Here is a 20432-nt window from a genome sequence, read left to right as displayed (position 1 = left end):
ATCCATACAGGCATGTCTTTTACGACTGTGCCCACTTCTCCCACACACATGATCTGTTGTGTCGAAACACTTCTACAATATTGAAGTCAAAACTTTCACTGGTAAAATAGTCCTCAATTCTTTTACCACATTTCTGTTGAGATCAATTGCTTTTGTAACGATTTTTAAAATGCTGGAAAATTTGGTAAAATGTTTGCCTTTAACCCTGACCAAAATACACCCCTCATGAGTTTCAATTAAATTCTAAAATAATTATTAATTCAGCTAGTTTCATTAAACAAGTATAACTTTCTTACTTATCAACATATTAATGTGATATTTGGAACATGATTAAAGGGTTCTTAATCAATTCTATTGCATAACTTTTGTCTCAAAGTGACTCTAATTACAGGTAAACTGAGCAAAAATTTAAAATATTAAAATTTTGTTTCAACATCACCATAGAAAATGAATCATCAGCTAATATTCAATTGGGTATGCGATAAAATTTTGATATAGAAGAATTGTGCACATCACAGGTGTTCCATACTGGAATCCACCGCAAGTTTGACCGAACTAAAAAAAAAATCTGTCAAAAAATAATATACAGCTCTGGTTATGGTATGGAAGTGATTAATTCCAGACCACATCGTACCCTAGGCCATGCTGACTAACGTTATTTTCCCTGTATAAAAACTAAATCCACAGCAGTACCCAGTATTTGCTTCACAAATTTTCTAAACTTTGATCCCCCATTTCGTGGACTTTCCTGGCATATACTGTTTGTTTCCATAGTGCTTGCTTCAAACAGGCATACTGAAAAAAATAAAAGTCTAATGCCTTCGCTTCCTAAGAAAGACTGTTGGATAGACCTCATCTCAGAAAAATTGCTAATAAAAACATTTTAAAAGTTTTTACTTCATTCTGATGTAAAATTGTCTTTACTGTTGCTATCACCGCTTTCAGTTTCTCCAGATTCACTGCTTTTGGTTTCAGATACAGAAATATCCTATTCATTCTCATACACCACGTGCTTTTGTACCTTATTCATTCTTTTTCTCAATATCTCCATATTTTCTGTTGCAAAACCTTTAAATTCAGAATCACTGCTTGATAGCATGAAACTCTTATCTATTTTCAAAGTTGAAAAATAAATCAATGTGGAAAAAAATCTCCCAAAATTCACTGAGTTCAGGTATCATATCAAGCAATGTCAGATACTATAGCTCAACTATTTACAAAGTGAAATCGTGTATTTTCACAAATGAACTAATGAGTATCAGATATCTCTAATGTACTAACAAGTATCAGATATCACGTCAAGCAATACTATAACTCAATTTACAAAGTGAAATAACAAAGGGTACTCCTGGCTGGGTTGGTCTTATGAACCAAAAAATGTTTCGGCCAGGTTTAAATCATTTAGAAGGTAAACAGGAAGGGTGTCTTGCAATTTGGTATTGGGATGAGCTTACGTTATTATTAGAGGGAGATAATGCAGCGCATATGGGGGGTGGTTAATGCCAGCAGGGATTTTTTCTTATTGTTTCCTCACTTTTCCCTACTCTTGCCCATGTTTGTTATTTGAAACTGAGAAGAAAGCTGTTCTCGTGTCACCCTAAGTGATCACTTGTTAAAAATGTTATTCTTTCTTTTCAAAAACAAGCATTCCTCGACTTTTGCAATTTCTCCATTTTATTATCGTTTTCCCCATTCTTAACCTATCTCATTGTACTGTCAACCCAGCTGTGCAGCATTGTTTGTGATTTCAACATGCATAATGAAAAGCAAACATAACTGGTTGTCTATGGGAATTCACGTATGCTGATGACTTAGTTCCCATAGCTATGATCTGTGAATTGGGCTTGCCTGATATGAAGGAAAGAGTAGGAAATCATTCCCCACATGGTGAGACTGTACATAGACACAAGTATAAGTGTATTCATAAAGTAGATTTTTTTGAAATGTTTCAGAGCCTCAGGAAATAGTAACTTGTTAGTTTTGAGTGAAGGCTAGGGAGAAGGGAGGCAAGCTTTCTCTGCGAATGTTTGTGAAGGATATTCTGAAAGATTGGGTACAAGTGAATTCAGAGACATGCTGCCTGGGTAGGTTGGGTACCTACACTGAATAAAACAGATCAATAGTTACATTTTCCTTTTAGGGCAGAATATGCACCTAATTCAATAAAATTATGAAGGTTACTCTGATTACTATGCATAAAATGCAAAATATCTTATTTTTTTGTCGATTAGGTAGGCATAATTTGCCCCCTGCCTTTCAATCTCAGTATTAAAACTACGCATAGTACTGCTGTAGTACACGTGCTGTGTACATTCCTACAACAACGTTTTCTATAATAAGCAGTATAAAGGCAGAAGTAATTCTGCCTCCAACTCAGTTGTGCGCTTGTTTTTTTTTGCGTGTTTTACCATATAAACATCACCAACTGCCTACCCTGAGTAATTACTGACGACATGTGCCAGAGTGAATTTAACTGGATGATGATAGTTGGGTGAGAAATTGCCAAAGAATGAGGTAAAGTTTAGGGAATTTAAAGTAGTAGGCCGAAGGGTATTTATTAAACTTTGCATATAACATGAAGTGGATTAGTGATGCATGTAAAAGTAACTATACAGAGAATTGATGATATTCCGATAATGCTTGTCAGGATTTGCAGTGAAACCTTTTGATATGAACCTGCTATCATTGAAATTTTCTCTTGTAAAGAGATCTAAGCTGAAACATCTGTCAAAATTTCATGTTAATTTGTTTCAAACACCAGCTTAATAATGACTTATTTTAGTAAATTTTTCATTATTTTCAAAATGCAGTGTAGTTCAGCAGAAATATAACAAGGATTAAATTGTAAAAGATTCAGGCAAAAAAAAAAACCCTGAACATCAGAAATGTAGAGGAAATGTCATTCTAAGGTTAGAAAAAATATATTCTGCCAGATCAAGATTGGAGCCTGGTGCAGCCATCTGCTTCGCCAGCCCTCAGTCAAATCATCCAACCCATGACAGACCTTTTGGCAATATGCCATGCTTCAGTAGAAAACCCGTTAAGCGATGATGATGATATTCATCTTTAAATAGATTGGATATCTGAGTATGAGATACTCTTTTTTTTTTTTTTATTCGTACACTGATAAGCTAATTTTTAAATTCTTTCTAACAGCAAGACATTTATTTTCCTTCAGTGGCACCATCAACATTTGTGGTCATCACAATTCACACCCAGGTTACATAAATGTATATTTAGGCCAACAGAGAGTGGGATATTTGCATATTGTTGGAATAAGTAAGTTTCAACTAAATGGTTTTCCTAGTAAATTGCATGAACAGGCCTGAGAAATTTGGGCTCAGCTGTTGTGAAGACCAGACAAAAAAGTTGGGAGGTACCAAAACCTCAAAAGTGAGTGTGGTACCTATTGTGATTGGTACACGCGGGACCATCTCAAAGAAAGTAATATTCTGGCATCAAAAGTTGCAAATAACAAACTTTATAGGAAGTTTTCAGTTGGTAGCAATACTTGGAACAGCACATATTGAGGGAAGTGTTGCATCTCTAAAGTGCAGGATGGAGCTGAGATGAATCAGGAGAGGTTAAGTGAATAATAATTTAACCACACAGCAGTATATGTTTGCAACGTACAACAGTTTAAGATAATCTAATGTTCTTTCCTCTGACCATTAACAATCACCATGGAAGCAATGGCGAGTGACCAAGACCTTTGGCGATATGCTGTGCTTGAGAAGACCTGTCAAGCCAAGTGAAATTGTAGTCGTGGCATTTAAAAAGCACCTTTTGAGCATTGAACCTCACGGAGGCAATGACAAATGACAGACCTTTTGGCAATATGCCATGCTTAAGTAGAAGACCCATCAAGCCAAGTGCAATCGGAGTTGTGGCAGATACTGGTGTTTGGCAACTGGCACGTGCCCGGTGGCGTTAGGAAGAGCATCCAGCCATGCCAAATCAGACGGGTCTGGTCAAACCGTCCAACCCGTGCCAGCATGGACAATGGATGTCAGATGATGAACTACAAGTTGGTGCTGAAAAGTTTCTGGCTTTGGGTAACAGAAAATACAGGAGTATCAGTTAATTATGATTTTATCCAGCATATTTGCCTTACAGATTCACATTCTTATTGCAACAAACCCTCAGTTTTTCTAACTCTGTAAAAGGACTCTAAAGGTTGGGCCTCCAACCAGGCTTTTTGTGCTATCCTTAAAGCCAGCAACTTTTCAGCATCCCCTTGTACATATTCCACTGTTAGCTCCTCTTTATCCTCTCACTCATAAACAGTGTTGATATGTAATAACTTCTACTAGTTTTTTTCTACAACAGCACTAAGCAACCCCCTTGCCTCACCCAGTCATTACACATCAAAGAAACAATATTACTCCTACCTTCTCTATTCATGAACTATACAAATTGAAATCTATATTCTCTCTAATCTTCCTAATATTCGATAACCTTTCGTGCCAAGCACACATCTGTAAGAATCAACAAGTTACATTTTCAGCAGAGAAACTACTTCAGATCAGACTAGTTTCTGACTCTCGTTTAGTTGCAGATACATTTCCTATTTCAAGTAGTTACATCTGGTGGGTATCATACAGTTGGCAAGTTCAGACAAGCAGAGACCGCTGTAGTAGAAGTAAAAGAGACAAATGGAGAATACACAGCATGCATTGGTCTCACGAAAATAAGTTTGTGAGTTTGGTTCCAGGATTGGGGAGAGTGTTTTGTCCTTGAACAAGACACTTTATTTCACATTCAAGAAAATGGGGCAACAAAATCAGTAGTGTAGTACTAGGTACACTGATCCTGAAAACAAAATGGATAGTTATAGCTGGAAGACTTTTTTATCTTAGGTCTGATTAATCAGGGTTGACCTAAGGCTAAACAACACATCTATGATAGCATAGCCATCATATGTAATCTGCATACAACCATGATCATCCATCTGATAAACAAGCCTTTATCATCACACTATATCCATTTACTGACATACTGTGTTATTTTGTCTCATCTGCTCCTATTACAATGGCCCCTGCTCCTCTTAATTTGCCTCCCTGTCCACTTTCTATTCATGTTTGTCTGCTAGCAGGGCTCCACCCACACTGGCTAAAATAAATCACTGTTTCACTCTCATGTCACACTAAACATCTTCCCCAATCTTTACTGTGACCATTGTTTTCACATCTGTACAGCTTCAAACTCAATATCATCTCCATAAACTTCACTGTGAAATGCTGTGAAAACCAGCAGTATAGTTCCTCTTTCTCAGAGTAACTAATAACAATTGTTATCAAAACAAGCAAAATATTTTGACAATTATTTAGTCTCTAAGTTAACGTAAAAAATAAAACTAATTCTTTACACTCTCTTTTTTATAAAAGATGGCAATGTTACAAGCAAACAGAAACTTGGGAAGTAGTTTGCCAACAAATTTAGCACTAAGTCCTGTATGAGGATATTATTTAATCTCTACAGGCTGTTAACCAGCCAAACTTACCACTACCCATAATCAGGTGACATTATTATCTCATTGAGTCAAACTGACACATTCAATCTCACAACAGTTTTGTTCTTGTATCATTTTCAATCTATTAGTTGGAAACTATTCTGTAACTAATATTTTATGTTTAACTGCCATAATCTGTTATAAACAGTTTTAGGCAATGGATTTTCTAATAATAATATTCACTACATCACTGGAGTTTATTTTACTTCCCAGATTTTGACAGAAAAAAGCAAACAGTTTACAGCTAAATAACTGCATATTCTTTAATATTTCATTTTGTGTACAAGATTTATGGTTTGCTTTTATGATCTGTATCCAGGACAACAGCCTGTTTTGATAAAAATAAAAGTGAAAGCATGAGTGTGTGTGTGTCTTAGCTCTTGTAGCATTCTGATGGAGTTAGTCATACTTATTGAGGTAGGGAATGTTTATCATGAATAGCTTCATGGTATTGGTCCTCTTCTGGAGGCATCTGTCAAGGTCTTTGCTGTGTGCATCTGAAATACAGCATTATGATAAATGGAGAGTTGACAACCCTAACAGTTTTTAGTAACCATGAGACAGAACACATATGATCCAGGTCTCTGTCACTTAAATAGAAGCGAGAGAGAGAGAGAGAGTCAAGAGAATCGCATCAAAAAGAAGAATAAAGGGAAAAAAGACCCCAAAATAAACCAAACAGAAGAGGAGCAATAAATAAGGTCTTGAAATTGAAACAAAGATTTTGATGATAAATTCATGAAACTCTGATATGGAGTGATTAAAGAAATGTGTGGATATGGAAAATTAACATGTGGAACAGTTATGGCATGAAAGAAAATGAATATACATGTCCATGATGTTGAAGGTTTAGTGGTGGGGGGGGGAATGTGTGTATATAAATGTGTACAGTAGATACTTCTATATACGAGTTAATTCATTCCTGGAGAACCTTCATAAAAACTCGTAAAGCGGGTCCTCATAAAGTGAGGTATTACTGTATATAAAACTGTTGGTGTATACAGACGAGAGATGTAAACATCAGTGAGAAGCCAAGGTTCTTTGTCCTGCATTCCAAATACAGTGGAACAGTGATTGGTCTGTTGAAAACTTACAACCAATGCTCATACTTGTTCAACAACTCTGATATCAAAAGAAATTAAGCACACACACACACATGTGCATAAGGTTCTTTTGTGTGTCTTATCATATTAGCAAAATTTATCTACAGTAGTTGGAGTGTGCTATAGAGCAGCAATACAGCCTGCCACAACGATACGGCTATAGAGAAATTGTGTGTGTACTCTTTACTCTTTTACTTGTTTCAGTCACTTGACAGCGGCCATGCTGGAGCACCGCCTTTAGTCGAGCAAATCAACCCCGGGACTTATTCTTTGTAAGCCCAGTACTTATTCTATCGGTCTCTTTTGCCGACCCGCTAAGTGACGGGGATGTAAACACACCAGCATCGGTTGTCAAGCAATGCTAGGGGGACAAACACAGACACACAAACACACACTATATATATATACATATATACGACAGGTTTCTTTCAGTTTCCGTCTACCAAATCTACTCACAAGGCATTGGTCAGCCCAGGGCTATAGCAGAAGACACTTGCCCAAGATGCCACGCAGTGGGACTGAACCGGGAACCATGTGGTTGGTTAGCAAGCTACTTATCGCACAGCCAGTAACCTACAATTACACCTATACAACATGGAGTGAAGAGAATGAGTACTTGGCTGGTTTACATAAAAGTGATGCTGTGTAACTCATCGTCAACCCATATTGTGCTGTGCTGGCGTCTTATTTGCTTCGGTCATTGAATTGTGTCCATGCTGGAGCATTGCCTTGAAGAGTTTTAGTCAAACAAATTGACCCTAGCACTTATTTTCAAGTCTAGTGTTTATTCCATGGGTCTCTTTTGGTGAATTGTTATGTTACAAGCATGTAAACAAACCAACACTATTAGTCAAGTGGTGGTGGTGGGTATGTGATAAATGAATAAACACACACACATGGGCTTCCACACAGTTTCCATTTATCAAATTCATTTACTTAGTCATTGTTTGGCCATAGGCTATAGTAGAAGACACTTGCCCAGGATGTTGTGAAGTGGGCTGAACCTGATACCATGTGATTGCAAAGCAAGTTTCTTAACCACACAGCCATACGAAGGTTTTAGCACCCTCAGACATAATGCTGGCCCTGTTAGTATGCAGATCTTAGAATCAAAAGTTTTATAGCATGTATTGCAATTTTACTGCAGACATAATTTATCATTGCTTCTGTATAACCATCAAGCATTGTTGACCGCATCTTAGATTTGCGGCATATTTTTGTTCTAATAGCCTATAAGATGCCATTCTGTGGCTGATGAATTACTGTATTTATATATGTGTAAGATGCACTATTTTATCCTGGATGTAACTGAGAAAACTGAGGTAAAACTTATATATGGGGCAAGGCTTAAACTATGAAGGGAAAAAGATTTCATAACAAGGTTTAACACTAAATTAGGGGTGTGATTTATATACATACATCATCATCATCGTTTAACATCCGCTTTCCATGCTAGCATGGGTTGGACGATTTGACTGAGGACTGGCAAATCAGATGGCTGCACCAGGCTTCAATCTGATCTGGCAGAGTTCCTACAGCCAACCAGTCTGAGTGTAGTGGGTGCCTTTACATGCCACTGGCATGAGGGCTAGTCAGGCAGTACTGGCAACAGCTACACTCAAATGGTGTTTTTACATACCACCTGCGCAGGAGCCAGTCCACTGGTACTGGCAACGACCTCACTCAAATGTTTTTTTTCACATGTTCCAGTAAGGCGACGCTATGTAATGATCATGCTCTCACACACACACACATATATATAATGTACATACATATATGTATAACTGACTGGACTAGTAAAGAAAACTATGTAAAGTACCTTGCCTAAGGTCTCAATGTGCAATCAGTCCAGGAATCAAAAACTGTGTTTACAATTTTGAGGCCAACATCCTAACAAACAATAGTCTTTATATGACGACTATACTTTCACAGAATATAACTAAAACTACATTATCATACATGCTTTTATTTTCTTCTAGACTGTGGGACATTTGGCTGCTATTTTTGGTTGGCTGAGTAACCACACATTTAATGCTACTGTTAGTTGTAGTATTTGACATTTTCTCAACTGGATTTCTTTTCTGCAAACTGCCATTTAAACATAACCATTAAAAAAGAAAAAAACAATTTTTGCTAATGGGAAACCTTTTCTGAGGCTGTTAACCTAATTTTTGGTAACGGTTGGATAAAACTGAAACATTTTCAATGAGTTACTCTCTGTTCCTTTCCTTTATCACCAAATGTCAGGTCTATATCCATGTGCTTAAATACATGTGAATATATGTGTGTGTACATTTATACACACATGCATATACATATCCACATATATATGGACATACATACACACACATATCTCATTTATTTCTCATTTCTCATTTACTTGTTTCAGTCATTTGACTGCGGCCATGCTGGAGCACCGCCTTTAGTCGATCAAATCGACCCCGGAACTTATTCTTTGTAAGCCCAGTACTTATTCTATCGGTCTCTTTTGCCGAACCGCTAAGTGGCGGGGACGTAGACACACCAGCATCGGTTGTCAAGCAATGCTAGGGGGACAAACACAGAAACACAAACACACACATTAATATATATATATATATATATACGACAGGCTTCTTTCAGTTTCCGTCTACCAAATCCACTCACAAGGCATTGGTCGGCCCGGGGCTATAGCAGAAGACACTTGCCCAAGATGCCACGCAGTGGGACTGAACCCGCAACCATGTGGTTGGTTAGCAAGCTACTTACCACACAGCCACTCCTGCGCCTATATACATATACATACATATATACATAAACACACATGTATACATACAGACATATATATATATATATACATATACACATATAAACACACAAGCACATGTATATATATAATTCTGCTTTCTTTTATTTGTTTCAGTCATTTGACTGTGGCCATGCTGGAGCACCACCTTTAGTTGAACAAATTGACTCCAGAACTTATTCTACTTAATCATATTTTATACAGTTTGTTGTCTAGCTCTCAGACTGAGTAAACTTGTGGTAAAAGGCAATCTGGCAATGACCATCCCATCTTATTTTTAGTTATAATATTTCTATAACCCAAATAAACTTCATTTCTAAAAAGACAGAACATAGAAATTTGGCTGCTATTTCTTGCAGTTTGAGTGACCACATAAAAGTCCCTTCAGTTGGCTTGTAGAAAAATTGATTAGAATTATAACAGTTATATCACTGTTTATAATATAGTAAATAATTGTTCTCCCCTCATACTCTGTTCCATTATACTTTTTAAATTAACGACCTACTCTTATAAAACTCTTTTTAGTGAGGCCAGCATGTCACAAGAGTAAGAAGATACCCTGGGAAAACTGAGATTTATCAACAATGATTCATACATTAGAAAAAGCAAATATAAAATATTTTCTACTCTAGGCACAAGGCCGGCAGTTTTGGGGGAGGAGGCCAGCTGATTAGATTGACCACAGTACACAACTGGTACTTCATTTATCGACCCTGAAAGGATGAAAGGCAAAGTCAAATTCGGAGGAATTTGAACTCAGAACATAAAGACAGATGAAATACTGCTAAGCATTTCGTTCAGTGTGCTGACGTTTCTGCCAGATTGCTACCTTGGAGTTACCAAAATATTTTTTTATACTCTAGGCACAAGGCCCGAAATTTGTACTTCATTTATTGACCCTGAAAGGATGAAAGGCAAAGTCGACCTCGGCGGAATTTGAACTCAGAATGTAAAGACAGGCGAAATACCTACTTCTATTTCTTTACTACCCACAAGGGGCTAAACACAGAGGGGACAAACAAGAACAGACAAACGGATTAAGTCGATTACATCGACCCAGTGCGTAACTGGTATTTAATTTATCGACCCCGAAAGAATGAAAGGCAAAGTCGACCTCGGTGGAATTTGAACTTAGAACGTAATGGCAGACGAAATACAGCTGCGCATTTTGCCCGGCGTGCTAACGTTTCTGCCAGTTCACTGCCTTGCAAACATAAAATATTATGTAAGAAAGGTGGAAGTTTTTGCTAAATTAATTGAAACATCAACAGCTAACTTGAAATATAACTTTGTGTGGGAGTTTGATATTACAATGCCTTACTGAAAGATGTGAAGGGGAACACATTTAGGGTGCTTAGGAGAACATTCTCCTTAAGCCCTTTAAATATGTAACATACAACAAAAAAAAAAAATGTGAAGTATCGAAACATGGATTAATAATGGTTTCAAATTTTGCCACAAGGGTAGCAATTTTGGGGGAGGGAATGAGTTGATTACATTGACCCCAGTGTTGAACTGGTACTTATTTTATCGACCATGAAAGGTAAAGTTGACCTCTGTGACATTTGAACTCAGAACGTAGCAATGGGTAAAATACTGCTAAGCATTGTGCTCGGCACACTAGCAATTCTGCCAGCTCACTGCTTTAAGGCATGGATTAATAATGGCAATATCAAAGAAATCTAAAAAAATTTGAAGTGGTTGAACATGATGTTGCTGCACACCATTATCATCATTATCATTTTAACATTCAATTTTCTAAACTTACATGGATCAGATAAAATTTTCAGAGCAGATTTTCTACATCTTGAAGTGCTTTCTGTCTCCAACCTTCACCTTCATCTGTTAATAAGCAATGTAATATATATATATATACATATATATATATGTATGTATATATAATAAAATAGGGTAATAATAAATTATTATTACCAGTGGCCTAGCACAAAAAACGAATTAGTATGACGAATTCTATATGTATGTATACATATATATACATATGTATATATATATATAATTATAATTTAAGGTATCTAAGAGATACCAGCATATGAACATTTTATGTGGTTTTAGAGTCACCTTTAACTTTGTAGCAGTTGACTATGGTGCTGCTATGCCAGTCATTGGGTATGACCACTTCGTGAACTACCTGGTTTACAATACAGGTGATTAGGCTATAACCCACACCACCAGATATTTTAAGCATCTTGGCAGTGATTCTCCAAAACTCTTTCTTTTCCAAATCATTAAAAGCAAGTGCACCATCATCCATGCGGACACATTTCTCTCCTATGACATCACAATTTTCTCTCACACACTGTCTAGCAATCTGAAATACCTCAGTTCTTTGGCCCTTATGTTGCTGAACATTGGTAAACTTCTTCTTTCCTGCTTCTTCCTTGGCTATGTATACCTGTTGCCCAGCCTCCCTTATGGCTATCTGTTACAGTTCCCTGCTACCCCACTCTTCTAGACCTGTTTCTTTGCTCTTTGGCTACCATATTATTTCACCACCACATTACTCTAGGTCTGGAAGGGACTTTGCACCAGCTGCAGATTTGGTCTGTGACACTCAGTAAGCTGTCCCGTATGAAATTCCAGTTGCCCTCTATGTCTGAAGTCTGTAGTTCCTCCTCCCTCTCATTAAATTTCTCAATGAGGATGTCCCTAAATCTCAGACCATATGAAGGGTTCTTTACCTTCCAAATCCTTCTTTTCTGGATTGGTCTGCTTCTTGGCATCAAGTCTAAAGTCACTAATGACTAGTCTATGCTGGGGGCTACATTCTTCACCAGGGAGAGTCTTTGTATTTAAAAGCAACCTTGCATACCGCTGTCTGGTGAGGATGAAGTCAATCTGGCTAGCAGAGTCACCTGATCGATAGTTTATCAGGTGGCTGTCTGGCTTCTTGAAGTTAGTGTTGTAGATTGATAGGTTGCATGCATCACAGAACTCCAGTAGCCTAGTTCCCTCTTTGTTTCGGGAACCAATTCCATGGCCCCTGTGAACACCATGGAAGATACCAGATTGCTGTTCGGCATGCCCATTAAAATCTCCAGCTGCGAAGATGAGGTCATTGCCACCTTGTCTTTGAGGTAGCTTGTAGAAGGGTGTCATAAAAGTGGTCCTTCTGATCGTTTGGTAGGCCCGCTTGTGGGGGGTAGGCAGAGATAATTGTAGCTATACTATTCTGCAGGACTAGTCTGAGCTTAAGCACTCTATCGCATACCCTGACAACCTCTATGATTTTATTATACCTTATTGGTTTATTGGCATCAAATGTTTACTTTTTTTATGAGTCTACTGCCTATTTCTGGAAGAACTGGATTGAACTTATTATCTCTAACAGCTGTGAATGAAGCCTTATTTGGCAACAAATATTCAGTGCACATTTCCTACTATCTGTAGTTGTGATCCTGGTTCAATGAAAGGGAAAAACAAAATATATGTTACTGGGTCCAAATTTGGACTAAAAATGTTGAAAATCTCAATTGAATGGAGGCTCTCAATTTGAATTTCTAAAAACCATAGAAATTTCATCCACAGTTGGTAAGCTATATCTTCTCCTCCTTTCTGTCTCTGTTAAAAGCTATATTTACTATAGGCATAGGCCTTCCTTCTTGGCATACATGTTCTTCTTCAGTTTCAACTTCTTTAATTTTAAAGGTAACTGCATAGATGTTGATTTTTACATATAATTGTGTCCAATATTGCCATTATGAGCTTCTGCAACATCAATTAGATATATTAGGTTGTCTGGAAAGTTCTGAGTGTTTTTAAGCTAAATCTTCATTGAACACACCTGAAATGTAACACAGTTGAAAGTTTGGTGTTTCTTGAAGTAGTAGTGCATCTCTTCTTTATTCCTGACTAAAAATAGATTTACCTTTATTGACATTTGAAATGGATAACCAAAAATTTCATATTTGCATTGTAATATTTTTCTTTTTTAAAAAAGGAGAAAATGCTGCAAAGACTCGCAAAAACATTTCTGAAGTTTGTGGTGATGATGATGCTGTAGGTGAATCAACTGTTCAAAGATGGTCTGCAAAATTTAAAGCTGGAGAGTTTAGCTTGGAAGATGACAGTTGCAGTGGAAGTCCTTCAAAATTGGATGTTTTGAAGGTAAAAATTGAAGAAAACTCAAATATCATGACTGGAGAACTTGCAGAGGAGTTGGAAGTTTCTAAAAATAAGGCTCATGAACACATATTGAAGCTAGGATACATTTCTCACTATAGTGTATGTGTCCCTCACAAACTCCCAGAAAAAAATTTCTTGGATCGGTATTCTGTTTGTGATATGCTTTTGAAATGGAATTAAAGCATGGCTTTTTTGAAACAACTAGTGATTGGAGATGAAAAATGGATTGTGCATGAAAATGTAGCGTGAAAAAATCCTGTAGTTTGTGTAAGGATCCCCTAAAACTGCAACCAAAGATGAATATCCATTCCAAAAAAGCTATGCTTTGTGTTTGGTTGGATTATAAAGGCATTATTTATTATGAGCTTCTCCCACAAAATCATTAATTCTGATGAGTACTGTTGTCAGTTGGCTAATTTGAACCAAAAATCAAAGAATTGAGGCTAGAGATTGCCAACAGGAAAGGGGTAGTGTTCCTACAAGACAATTCCCCACCCACATGTGTCTTTGGCTACCCAAACAAAGTTACATGAACTTGGCTGGTATCTTTTACCCCATCCACCATATTCTCCTAATATTGTACCATACAACTACCACTTGCTTTTGTCTCTACAGAACTCATTGCAAGGAAAAACATTTAACAAGTTAAAATGCATCTAAATAACTTTTTTTCTTCAAAACCAAATTTTATACTGGTTGAATATTTAAATTGCCCGATAGATGGGCAAAGGTCATTAATAATAATGGAAATTATTTCCTTGAATAGAATTTATTAAAAAAAGGTCAATTATTTATATCCCGTTTTGCATATTAAAAAATGCTCAGAACTTTCCAGACAACCTAATAGTTGAGTAAACTGATTTTGTTGACCATCAAGCAGGATGCATAAGTGATGTTCTGTGGTACACTTCTCCATGAACTCTGAAGCAATATAGGCCTCTTCCAGGAGATTCTGTCAAATGTGCATCCATGAATGCAAAGGACAAAGCCGAGTTATATAACCAGATCTTCTTTTAGCACTCCGTCGGTTACGACGATGAGGGTTCCGGTTGATCCGAATCAGCGGAACAGCCTGCTTGTGAAATTAACGTGTAAGTGGTTGAGCACTCCACAGACACGTGTAACCTCAACGTAGTTCTCGGGGATATTCAGCATGACACAGAGAGTGACAAGGCCGGCCCTTTGAAATACAGGTACAACAGAAATAGGAAGTAAGAGTGAGAGAAAGTTGTGGTGAAAGAGTACAGCAGGGATCACCACCATCCCCTGCCGGAGCCTCGTGGAGCTTTTAGGTGTTTTCGCTCAATAAACACTCACAACGCCCGGTCTGGGAATCGAAACTGCGATCCTATGACCGCGAGTCCGCTGCCCTAACCACTGGGCCATTGCGCCTCCACATAACCAGATATTTTCTTTGAAATTACGATAATGATGATTATTGGGATCTGCCAGGGATGTCAAGCACTCTGAAAATTCTCTTTGAATAGAAGAGAGCAATTTTCCTTTATGGCTACAATTATTGAAGTAGCAGTCAGAAGGTCATTCAGATAGAAAATGTTTGGCCACGCAAAACTGACACAGAAAATTCATATCTCTACAATAATGTTGTTCAGTGTTTCCCTCATTGTATGTTGAATTCTAAACTTTTTCTGTAGCATGTTCTTCATGTCAAGTGGCTCTCAGTCTTTCGGCATTATGTTACCTCCTGCTGTTGTCCCGATTTTCATCTTCACAATTTCAGTATTCCTGTTTCCTCTACCTCCTAAGTATCTTTCCTATCAATTGCCTACTCTTCATTTTCATTTTCGCGTCTGGCTTGAGCTCTTTTTTTCCCACGACCAGCTTTTTGCTAAGCTTCTAATTGTTTTTCACTGAAATTAGATCTTCATTTTCTCTGTCTTCCTCTGGCCAATCCCCTTCTCTTTTCAAGTGCTGATTCCGCATTGCTTTATCCTAATTAGATATGCTTGTAACAGCTTCGTTGAAAATATTATCGTTCGCATTATATATATACTCTTTTATTTGTTTGTCATTTGACTGTGGCCATGCTAGAGCACCGCCTTTAGTCGAATAAATCGACCCCAGGACTTAATCTTTGTAAGCCTAGTACTTATTCTATTGGTCTCTTTTGCTGAATCAAGTTATGGGGACGTAAACACACCAACATCGGTTGTCAAGTGATAGGGCCGTAGGGGTCAAAAAGAGATACACAAACATATATGTACGAGGTTCTTTCGGTTACCGTCTACCAAATCCACTCACAAGGCTTTGGTCGGCCCGAGGCTAAAGTAGAAGAAACTTACCCAAGGTGACACGCAGTGGGACTGAACCTGGAACTATGTGGTTGGTAAGCAAGCTACTTACCACACAGCCACTCCTGCGCCTATGTGTGTGTAAAATTAAATATCTAAGTATTTTCTTACTTCTGCTTGAAACTATGTTTTTGTACAACGACCAGTAATATGTTTTGCTACTGGGGTTGAATGTCCTCCGATCTGAATGTCAACAGCTTGTACACTGAATCAAGTGAATATATCCTTTAAACAGTGTTCTTTTTTCTATGCATTTAATTAAAAAAAAAATTAAACAGTTATCAAATTTATTGAAATAAATGAGTGAACACAGAATGGGAAAAAACAACAACACAAACAAAAGTTATAAACTGTCATAACAGTTTTATTCTCTACCTTTCGTTGTCTGACATTTGACGCCATCAGAACTTACATGGTTTGCGTGTCTGTGTGTTTGCATGCGCGCGCGCGCGAGTGTGCGTGCGTACGCGTGTACTTTCGCCACCATTCACCGTGTTTTTGTTTGTTTGTTTGGAAATGACAATAATTTGCAGTTTATTTTTATCAAAGTACCTGCTGCTCCAGCAGTTGATAAGCTACTTACTCGATATTTTCGTACTTCCCCTTTCACATCCACTGTTTGTCGTTTTAATTTCATTCCACTGCGTTTTATGTACCTCTGAGTGTGTGTGTGTGTGTGTGACATTGATAAATATAACCTACTATAACAATTAAAAATAATATTTTGATCAAAATACTGGCAACTTCAGAGCTCATTACTGTTCGTCCACATTTAGCGCCTCTGTCCTATGAAAGAAGACACTTGCACAGTGTGGTAAAACCTGGAACCACGTGATTTCACCCATCTAAAATGCATTGACTACTTTACTAAATGATGGTCAACATCATTGGATTAAAATCGTTGTCCGTCTTCTTTCCCATACATAAAATATATTCAGGAACGTTAGCAGTAGTTCTCGTAATTGCGTGTTACAGATACAAGGGACGTAATCGTAGCGGCTTCTCTTATGACAAGACAAAAACTGTCGGAGTCGATAAAGAGTTAGTTCCCTTGAAACTAGGAATAAACGACAGAAAAAATAAACTACGGAGAACAGCGAGAGGGGAGAAATCTGAGAGCGTGTTTGTATCTGAAGGAAATGAGAGAAAACTGTCTTGGGACAGGTATGTGATGGGGGTACGGAGAAGTACGTCTATATAAATAAGAACAACGTGCTCAAAGTGAACAGAATCTGTGGAATATGGAGACTGAGAAAGGTATGGACCGAAGGAAGAAAACCAATCTGAAATAATTGTCTCACAGAGACGGCAAAGGACTGTGTTGAATGGCGATATGCAGTGCAGGAGAAAAGCACCAGTTCATGTAGGCACGATGAATCAAGTGCTAAAATCGGAGATGCCCCTGCCCCACTATAACCAAGACAAACCTTCCTTCACTCCAACCAATCTTCCTATCACCCATCCCTCACACATTTTCCTAACACCCACCTGTTCATCCCACTTCTAATTACAGGACTGTCCATTCAGTTCCTGTGATTGAGACCACTTCCAGCTAAATGTGCCCTCATATCTTCCCTTACCTCCTTATTATACTGAACACCATCCTTTCTCTGTACAAACCCACATTTTGCCAGTGGCCTTCTTCCCTTCCCGTTACTTCTGACTTTGCCCCAAGCTCTGTGCATCACACTCACCTATTATCTACCTGACCCACTCCTATAACCTCCAACAGATATTCACAAAAGATCCTAGCCTCCACTCACCTCTACAAACTAACTTACTCACCCATACCATTTATATTCAGTTTACCTTCCTGTAACTCTTAGGTACACCCTGACTTCACCACCATCTTCTGACTGGAAGAACCACGTATTTCCCCCACAGCATGACACCTGTTCCTGTCCTCCTTATGAAACTTATTAACCAACGCACCAACAACCACCTTGAGCTCCGTGTGTCTAACACTCGTGGGTATGCCCATGAAGTCAGAAAACAGCACAGCTCCCATGACTTTAGGAAACATTTTTTCACACTCAGAGTTTTTGAAGCATGGAACAAACTACCTGCATCAGCTGTTAGTTGCAGAGACATTGCGTCCTTTAAAACCTCCATGCTTCCTGAAATTCACCAACACTACACCTGATATCCTGCCTCCATATGCATGCACACATGTATATCATGACTCCATACACTGTTCACTTTTGTACATAATTCTATGTACTGTACAGGCACCTTTGACGAGTTATAGTGCACCTGAGCAGTATATGCAATAATTTCATCATTATCAAACTAACTTCTCCGCATCTGGCACAAAGCCACCTCTTTTCAACACTACACCCCATCTCATTTGGGGTGTCTTCCCTAGTAAGTTACTTAGTAACCTCTCTAGTGCTGGAGCCACATAAAAAAACACACCCAGTACACTCTGTAAAGTGGTTGACATTTAGAAGGGCATCCAGACACAAAAACGAAGCTAAAGCAGACATTGAAGTATGGCACAGTCCTCTGGCTCACCAGCCTCTGTCAAACCATCCAACTGATGCCAGAATGGAAAATGGACATTAAATGATGATGATGAAATATATGTATGCATCAGGGACATGCCGCCTGGGTAGGCAGTGCCTACCCTGAATAAAATAAGATCGATAGTTACATTTTCCTTTTATGGCAGAATATGCACCTTATTCAGCAAAATTATAAAGGTTACTCTTGTTACTATGCATAAAATACAAAATATTTTATTTTTTTGTAGATTAGGTAGGCATAATCTGCCCCTGCCATTCAGTCTCAGTAGTAAAACTATGCATAGTACTGCTGTAGTACACATGATGCGTACATTCCAACAACAACGTTTTCTTTACGTGCTATAAAGGCAGAAGTAATTCTGCCTCAAACTCAGTTGCACACCTGTGTTTTGCTTATTTTTATGCGTGTTTTACTACATAAACTGCCTACCGAGTAATTACTGATGGCACGTGCCTGGTATGCATATATGTATGTAGACTGTCAAGCCTACATCTTCTGCTTCTTCATCTAACATCCCCAATCACTCACCTTCCACTGCTCATCTCCATCACTCTCTGTACTATGTTGTTTGTGTGACTAAAGAAGGTAGTAGATCTCTCCTCCCCACAGTACCATGCTTGCAGTGTAACTAGAAATGTTAGAGGACCCGTCAAACCTTCTCATCTCTTCAACATGTAACTCTCACCTTCTGCTATCCTTAACATCTTAGCTCTCTCACACATTCCAAGACACATGTATAAGGGATCACATCAAACCTGCATACCTCATATACTCTACTATTAGCCCATCAATACTTCTCCCCCCTCACTTGGTCACTTAGTGCTCACTCTTACCCCTATTACTATCCATTACACTCTCATTCCTATCCTTCCATCCCAATCAGTCTGTTTCTACTCATTCCTGCTCCCTAATTCCACTCATTCTAGTTCTTTTATTATCACTGTCTGTTTTCCCTTCTCAGTCATGAAACATTGAGTCAATGAACACATTATAAAATCATGGGAATAGAAATGACAACCCCACTGGTGGTGGTGGTGGTGGTACTATACATCTATCCAGGACCATTGTTGAGAACATGGCAGCTTCTCTAATGCTGGGTCCACAATAAGATGTACTCAGTGGTCAGTGTTAGGAAGGGCATCCAGTAGTAGATACCAGATGGAAAATGAAACCGTTTTTTTTTTTTTCGAAGATAATCTTTGCTTGCAATGGAAGGGTTGAAATGGAATTGCAACTCAGGAAACCAGCTATTCATAAACATATATACAATTGGGTGTGTATGTGTGTGTGTGCAGACACATAAACATGTCATCATCACATGCTTGCATGGGTCAGATGGAGTTTACTGAGGCAGATTTTCTACAGCCAGATATCCTTGTTGACACCAACTTTCATCTGCTTCCAAGTATGGTAATATTCTCTTCTTCTCTAGGCCTGAAACTTTGGGGGAGGGGGCCAGTCGATTAGATTGATCCCAGTATGCAACTGGTACTTAATTTACCAACCCTGAAAGGATGACCTCAGCAGAATTTGAACTCAGAATGTAAATACAGATGAAATACTGCTAAGCATTTCACCCGGCGTGCTGTTTCTGCCAGCTTGCCACCTTCCAAGTATGGTAATATTACCCCATGGACAGACATGTTTTTGCAGAATATGTCAAGATGAACAGACACAAACATATCCTCATTCACAAGGCATCTTTCAGTTGTAGATGGAAACTGAAAGCAGCCAATCGTATATGGATGTGTGTTTGTGACTCATGACTAGACGTTGCATGATAGTTGTAAGAGAGCATCACCAGTATGGAAGCCAAATCATTTGTTTCTAATCTTCCATGAAAATATGCCTGACCAAGAGGACATATTACCTTGAGAGGAATGGATCTAATCATCATCATCAGTTAATGTCCGCCTTCCATGTCGGCATCGGTCGGATGGTTTGACTGAGGACTGGCAAGCTGGGAGGTTGCACCTGGTTCCAATCTGATTTGGCAAGGTTTCTACAGCTGGATGCCCTTCCTAACACCAACCACTCCAAGAGTGTAGTGG

The 20432-nt window shown here is 38.3% G+C and overlaps 1 protein-coding gene across 2 annotated transcripts in view; it reads left to right on the top strand.

Moving 5' to 3' along the window:
- The window catches only part of LOC115213114 (eukaryotic translation initiation factor 1), a 43631-nt gene that overhangs the window by 4090 nt on the left and 19109 nt on the right, over nucleotides 1-20432 (top strand). The gene's annotated exons all lie outside the window — the stretch shown is intronic.

The sequence above is a fragment of the Octopus sinensis genome, linkage group LG1, assembly GCF_006345805.1.
Source record: "Octopus sinensis linkage group LG1, ASM634580v1, whole genome shotgun sequence".
Taxonomy (NCBI): Eukaryota; Metazoa; Mollusca; class Cephalopoda; order Octopoda; family Octopodidae; genus Octopus; species Octopus sinensis.
The sequence above is the reverse complement of the archived record's forward strand: the minus strand, read 5'-3'. Positions and strand labels throughout refer to the sequence as shown.